The sequence below is a fragment of the Acomys russatus genome, chromosome 6 (assembly GCF_903995435.1).
Source record: "Acomys russatus chromosome 6, mAcoRus1.1, whole genome shotgun sequence".
NCBI lineage: Eukaryota > Metazoa > Chordata > Mammalia > Rodentia > Muridae > Acomys > Acomys russatus.
The window spans coordinates 20,063,844-20,071,211 of record NC_067142.1 but is presented as its reverse complement, the minus strand read 5'-3'; positions in this window follow the sequence as shown (position 1 = coordinate 20,071,211).

The window sequence follows — 7,368 nt, the reverse complement described above, 5'->3', positions numbered from 1 at the left end:
ACTTAAATCTCAGCCCTCTATTCAAAATCATAACCGGCTTGAAGGGATTATGAGGGCAGTGGCATCTCCGCAGCTTTAGGGACATGGGCCATGTCACCAGAGTTGATTGTTGCTGTCTGTAGAATCCCAAAACCACCTCTCCAGATATATAGATTTACAGATGTGCAAACTGATGCTCAGAAGGGTGCACATCCTCCCCAAAGTCACACAGCTGTTAGGTAGCACATGTAATATTTGGCCCCAGTTCTATGTGAAGCCATTATAGGCTTTTCTGTACATATGCAAGCATGTGAGTGTGTGTGTGTGTGCGCATGCACATGCATGTGTGCGTGCGTGCGCACACACACCAGAGGACAACCCCAGTTGTCATTTGTCAAGTGTCATCTGCTTTTCTTTGAGACAGGGTCTCTCATAGGCCTGGAACTCATCAAGTAGCTCTGCTATCTAACCAGCAGCTCCACGGGGTCCTCCTGTCTCTCCCTCACAGCACTGAGATTTCACGCATGGACCACCGCACCTGGCTTCTAAAATAACTCACAACTCTCATTTATTTACTCGTGGGGGTGGGGGTGCAAGGAGGAGGAGGAGAGTTATGTGCCTAGCATGTATGTGGTGGAGTCGGCTCTCTCCTTCCACCAAGTGGGTTTAGGAATCACACTCAGGTCACAAGGCTTTCACAACAGGCCCCTTTACCTGTGTAGTAGAAAGTGGTGGTGCACACCTGTGATCTCAGCACTTGGGAGGTGGGAGCAGAAGACAGGAGGATCCAGAATTCAGGGTCATGCTTGGCTACAGAATTATTTCTACACTAGCCTGTGCTTTTTGAGATTCTATTAGGAAAAAAAAAAGTGCATGGACTTAGATAGCAAACCCTACGTGGCAGTCACCAGTTGGGGCTTGTTGCAGGAAACCTTAACCAGCATCAGTTTTACCCTGGCAACAGGACTGATGGGATCACAGCAGCTATACAGGCCTGGTCTCTGTGAACCCTGGCCTCTGCAGCCAGCACCTGGGCCTCTGTGCTCCACGACAGAAAGAGCAGTTTGCTGACACACCCACCCAGCCAGCTGCTTCACCTGCCACACACACACACACCTGCTTCACCTGCCACACACACACACACCTGCTTCACCTGCCACACATACATACACACACACATGCACACACAGCTGCCTCACCTGCCACACACACACACACACACACACACACACACACATCTGCTTCACCCACCATCCATACACACACAGATGCTTTAACACACACACACACACACACACCCAGCTGCCTCACCTGCCACACACACACACAGCTGCTTTACCTGCCACACACACACACACACAGCTGCTTCACCTCCTGCAGCCCAGCTCCTTAACTTTTGTCACAGAGGTCAGGTGACAACCCACTTCTCTCTTTTTGACATGTGGATCCCAGGGATTGAACTCAGGCCATCAGGCTTGGCAGCAAGCATCTTTACCTGCTGAGCCATCTTACTGGAATAGTTTTAACATAAGTAGGCGTGTTCTCAGAATTAATGGCTAAGTATATAGGGCATCAAATACATAGGGCACCAGTATAGTCACTAATTATCATGTTCTGAACACAATTGATTGTGCTAAACTTGATAACATCTGCAGCGGAGTAGATGGATTTGTTCCAGTGTTAATATACATACATATAAACACACAGGTGCGTGTGTGCACACACACACACACACATTGTACACTTAAGGGGAGTCTGTCTCCCTGGTCTTCCAACTGTTGTCTAGAGTCTGGAAGAGCTGTAGAGGCAGAGACCCATACCAGCTTCTCCTAGTTCCTGCTCAGTCCCCTGACTGAGCCCTGATCATCTGCCCTATCAAACCATGTCACTACCCCCAGCCATCAGGGGCAGAGCACCAAGCTGGCCCCAGCCAGACTCTGTCCACCTTGGGCTCTGCTCAGAGGGCAAGGCTGAACTGATTCTGTCAGGAAGGGTTAGTCTTGTCTCTGGGCAGGCGGCATGTGAGGGGACAAGACAAATGTATTTGGACAGCCTGGATCCAGAGCACTGCTGTCAAACACTCTGGCCACCTCTCCTGGAAGATGTTGCAGCTTCTTCCAATCCCAAGAGGATGCTGGCACATGGCTCTTCTGGTCCTGCCAGAGCCTTGAGCCAGGCTTTCTTTGAGTGCATGTGTGTTTATATGTGTTCACATGGGTGAGCACACTTGTGTGCAGGTGTGTGTGTGTAGGGCAGAAGTCAACCTCAGGTGACTTCACTGGGCTAGGCCAGCTGGTCAGGGTTCTCCTGTCTCTGCCTCCCCAGCGCTGGGTTACAAGGCCAGGACACATGCTGAGGTTTTCACATGAGCTATGGCCATGGCGCTCAGGTCCTCATGCTTGTGTACAAAGCACTCAGCCGAGCGTTGTGGTACACGCTTTTCATCCCAGCACTCAGGAGGCAGAGGCAGGAGGATTGCTGTGAGTTCGAGGCCAGCCTGGTCTACGAAGAGAGTCCAGGACAGCCAAGGCTCCACAGAGAAACTCTGTCTCAAAAAAACAAAACAAAACAACAACAAAAGAAACCACAAAAACAAAAAAACAACAACGCAGTCTATTGACAGCCATCTCTCCAGTTGCCAGCCAAACTCTCTCCCTGTTGGGTGGTAGGCAAAGGGAAAACTGACAGCTAGGTAAGGACACAGAGCCTCCTGCCTCCCTCAGTCTCAGCTGCCACACTGTCCCTCCACAGACAAGCTGGTGGGGCAGCTGGTGGGAGGCTACAGATGGAAGACCATCATCGGAGCCCTGCCAGCTCAGAACCCCTTTCCACCCCTCACCAGCCAGCACCCGCATAGCGGTCACTCCTTCATCCCTTGGCACCCTCCTAGCTTCTGGGAATGTTACAGAGGCAACACCTCCACAGAGGTGATGGAATCTCACTCACAAAGATTTCTTGCCTTTGAGGCATCTCTGGAGAAAAACCCCTGAGCATCTCCAGTGGCATCTGGCCAAAGCAGGTGCTTAATTAACTCAACCAGTTGGAAGCTGCAGCCACAAATGCCACAGGCTGAGGTTCTGTGTGACACAGGTAGGTCAAAGGATGAGAACTGGTCCAAGAGTCCTGGCCAAGACTTTTCAGCCGGGCCTTTAATTAGCTGTGTGACCCCAGGCCAAAGGGAGAGGCTCTCTGTTAGCTCTGCCCAAAAGATGACTGGGAAACATCTCTAATCAACTCCCTTAACTCTTCTCCTTCATGTTCATTTGACAGTCACTAGCTCTATACCTTGTGTTTTTCTAGGCTCTTTTTTTTTTTTAAGTATACAGTGCTCTGCCTGCATGTACACTTGCAGGCCAGAAGAGGGCATCAGATCACATTATAGATGGCTGTGAGCCACCATGTGGTTGCTGGGAATTGAATTCAGGACCTCTGGAAGAGCAGTCAGTGCTCTTGACCTCTGAGCCATCTCTCCAGTCCCCTTTTCTGGGTTCTTGGTAGATTTAATCCACACCATATTGGCAGGGCTGGGAGGTGGCTCCATGATAGCTCGCTTACTCGGCATGCTCAAGACCTCAGAGTTCAAACACATTAGTAATTGAACCAAAAACTTTGTTTTTCCTTTTCCTTTGGTTCTGAGCTGGAACCCAGAGCCTCACACACACTGGGTAGGCACACTACAGCTGAGCCACACCTTCAGCCCATCACTGGGGGATCCTAGGCAGGCGCCCTACCATTGAACCATGTCCCCCACCCCCTGCTCATCACTGATGATGCCCTGCATCACTAGGTAAGTGCCGTACCAGTAAGTCACGCCATCACTATCAGTGGACAAAACACCCATCGCCCACAGAGGAACTTAAGTGAGCAAATGTGTCCTAACATGTTCTTTCCTCATCATTAGATGCTCACGAATGGTCAGCTCTCTCCTGAGCTCGGTGTGTAGTTATCTGTCGGTGTGACAGCTGTGTGCCTACATCATCATAAAGTGGGTCTGCCTTGTGGGGATTCCCCCACCCCACCCCCGACCTTGAAAGAAGCAGAGCCATCTGGGGGCTGCACAGGGTGGTGTACTGTAAGCCAGGGCCAGATGGCTTGCTTACGTGTCTCAGCTCCGTACGTAGGGCTCACTACTCTGTGGGTACCTGTCTGTCAACCTGTAGTCCTTCCTTGAGTCCTAATAAGGAAGTGCTTCTATTACTAAAATTGGGGGTCACTGCGTGTATCTCAAGACAGGTTCGGTCAGCTGTTCTCAATAAGCCAATTAAAAGAGCCAAATTAATAGTAGGAAGCAGAAAATGTATTGATGAGGGCACACTGAGAAGAGAGACAAAGTGGTCAAGTCCGGGGACATCCCCGGTCTCAGTGGGGCCCGCCTAATCTCCCATATGAGGCTGTCTGTGGAGGTGTCCCACAAAGAACAACAGCAGGAAGTCTAAGGCCTCCCTGGGCCTGCGGCACGGAAGCTGAAGGTGGGTGACACACAGCCACCCATGCCAGCAAAGGAAGGAGCCTCACACAGCCCAGGAATGCTGGACTGCAGTGGCTGGGAGGAGAAGATGCACAGAGAACCTGAGTGTGTCAAGTCAGCCCACAGGCAGACTGGAACCCTGGCACACAGCATCTCCGCCTGGGCCACGCCCCCACCCAGGGCCATCTGGAAGCTTCTGCTTCTTGGAGGCCCACTGGCTTCTCAGACAGAAACTGCAGGAAGCTCTCTCCCTCCAAACCCGACTCCATGTGCCATGTTGCCTAATACGACACAGAGGCTGTCTGAGGTGCCCCCGCCCCCTCATTTAGCTCTGAGGTGTAATTAATACATAAATTAAGCTCCTGCAGACTCACAAATACCCAGGGAAAAAAACTGGGAAAAAATATAATTAGTTTTCCCATATGATTTCATCTGTCAGCTCTGAGTTCAACACTGCTGTAGCGAATCCCAGGGGCTTTGTTGGTTATGTTGGCTGCGCCTGGCACTGCGCTGCCCTGATTTGGGGAAGGAAGGCTGGGCTCCTCTCAAGGCTATGTGCCATGGGGCAGGAGCCAGAGCAGACAGCAGAGCCCCCCAAGGACCTTGGATGTGGCTCTGGGAGATGGACAGGGGTTTGAGGGCACCCATTGACATTTGCATGTGTGCCTCCAGCCAAAGCACTGGAATGCTTGTAAGACTGACCCTGTCATCTCTGTCACAAGCTATACACAGGAAGAAAAAGGCAGAGGAAGGAAAAGAGAACCAGGGAGCAAGATGCCTGGGAGAGCAGAGCCCAGGGCAAAAGGCAGTGGTTACATGTTCGAAGAGAATTTAGAATCCCTTTCTTCCCCCACCACACGCTTTCCCAACACCCAACTTCTGCTGCTCCCCGACTTGCCTCTCATCTGGCTGGGAGAAGGACTTGTGAATATTTCCTCTTCCCTTCTCCGAAATTATTTATATAACAAAAACGAGTACATCTGCTTTAATAACAGCTAAATAAGACCCAAGACTACAAAGCCAAAAGGCACGCCCACATGAATCTCTCCATTACTCTCAACCCCCAGGGGGACGTTATTAACTGATGTGGGCCTGGCGAGATGGCTCAGAAGGTAAAGGCATTTGCCAAGCAAACCTGGAAACCTGAGTTCGATCCCTGGACTCCCCGGATGGCCCCACCCCGAAAGATGGAAGGAGAACTGAATTGACCACGTTGTCCTCTGACAGCCACATGTACATGATAGCACGCACTTGCTCACACACTCATGTGATATTAAGGAGACACACACACACACAATAAATAATAAATTTAAAACTGGTATTTAAAGGATGCTAATATTTGTGTCATAATTATAGAGTGATATTAAACTGTTCACTAATGCTGCCAACTTCTCAGTTACTCATGGCTCTCAGGCACCAAGCACCAAGCACGCTCATCTCTGCATTTGGCACATCATCCAGACTCACTCTTTTTTTTTTTTTTTTTTTTGGTGAGGGTATATGTGCACTTCACATATGTGCTAATACACATGTGTGCACATGCGTGTGGAGGCCCAAGGTTAATCTCTAACACTCACCTTGGTTTGTTTGAGACAGGCTTCTTCTTTAGTTTGGAACTCGACAATTTGGCTAGGCTGCCTGGCCAGCAAGCTCCAAGGAGCATCCTGTCCCCACCTCCTCAGTGATAGATTTCCATGCATACCCACACCCAGCTTCTTAAAAAATGTGTCTTCTGAGGATCAAACTCGAGTCCCCGTGCTTGCACAGCAACTACTTTATTGACAGCTATTTCTTGAGCCCTGTTTACAAGGTACCCGCTACTACAGCACACACAATACTTTAGACTTTCTGCTTAATCCACGTGGGCTCGTACATATGGCTATTTGGCTTAGCTCTAAAACTTTAACTCTTATTTAAACAAAAAACTGCCAAGAGAGGGTCTGGAGAGGTGGCTCAGTGGCTAATAGCACGTGCTACTTTTTAATATTTTTTTACATATACATTTATATTATTACACATATATAAAATAGATTACTTATAGCAAGAAGAACCATGACACAATCAGGAATTACATAAATGTCACATTCTCAGTGTTTTGGCTATTTGTATTTGATGGCCTTGCAGAAGACATCTTTTCTATCTTGGTGCATCTAAAATTCTGAATGTAAATCAATCTCCACCACATATTGTCATTATCAACTTAGAACAGCTATCTAGACCTAAAAACATCTTAACCCCTAAACAACTAAACTTCATTGTAAAACTAAACTACCTGGTCTTCAACTCCATCAGAGACTTAAGAAGGAATAAACTTGATTACCTGAGTATGCCAGGAGTACAGGTTAATAGCTTTCCAAATGAGAAGATGACAGAGACAGTTTTCTACCCGAATAGTCACCCAAAACTCTCTATAACGTTGGAGCATCTTTTTGAGACAGGGTCTTTCTACATTGCCCTGGCTGTCCTGGAACTCTTTATGTTGGCCAGGCTAACCTCAGACTCAAAGAGCTCTCTGCCTGCCTCTACCTCTCCTCTGCCTCCCAAGTGCTGGGATTAAAGGTGTACAGCACTATACCTCGCCAGCCTCACATTCAACTCTTTCAGAGGACCTGAGTTCAGTTCCCAGAAACCCCAGCTCCAGGGGATCCTGTGACCTCTTCCTGCTTCTGCAGGCACCTGTACTCACAGGCACATATCCATACACAAACATACACATATATGTTTGTGTATGAGATACATATATATATATATATACATATATATATATATATGGGAAATAGTCAGAGTTGGCTTTGTTTTTTTTTTTTGTTTTGTTTTGTTTTGTTTTGTTTTGTTTTTTATCTTGAAAGACACAAACAAAAAAGAACCAAGGGAGCCTGGGGTGATGGCTCAGTGGTAAGTAGCACTCGCTTGTCTTACAG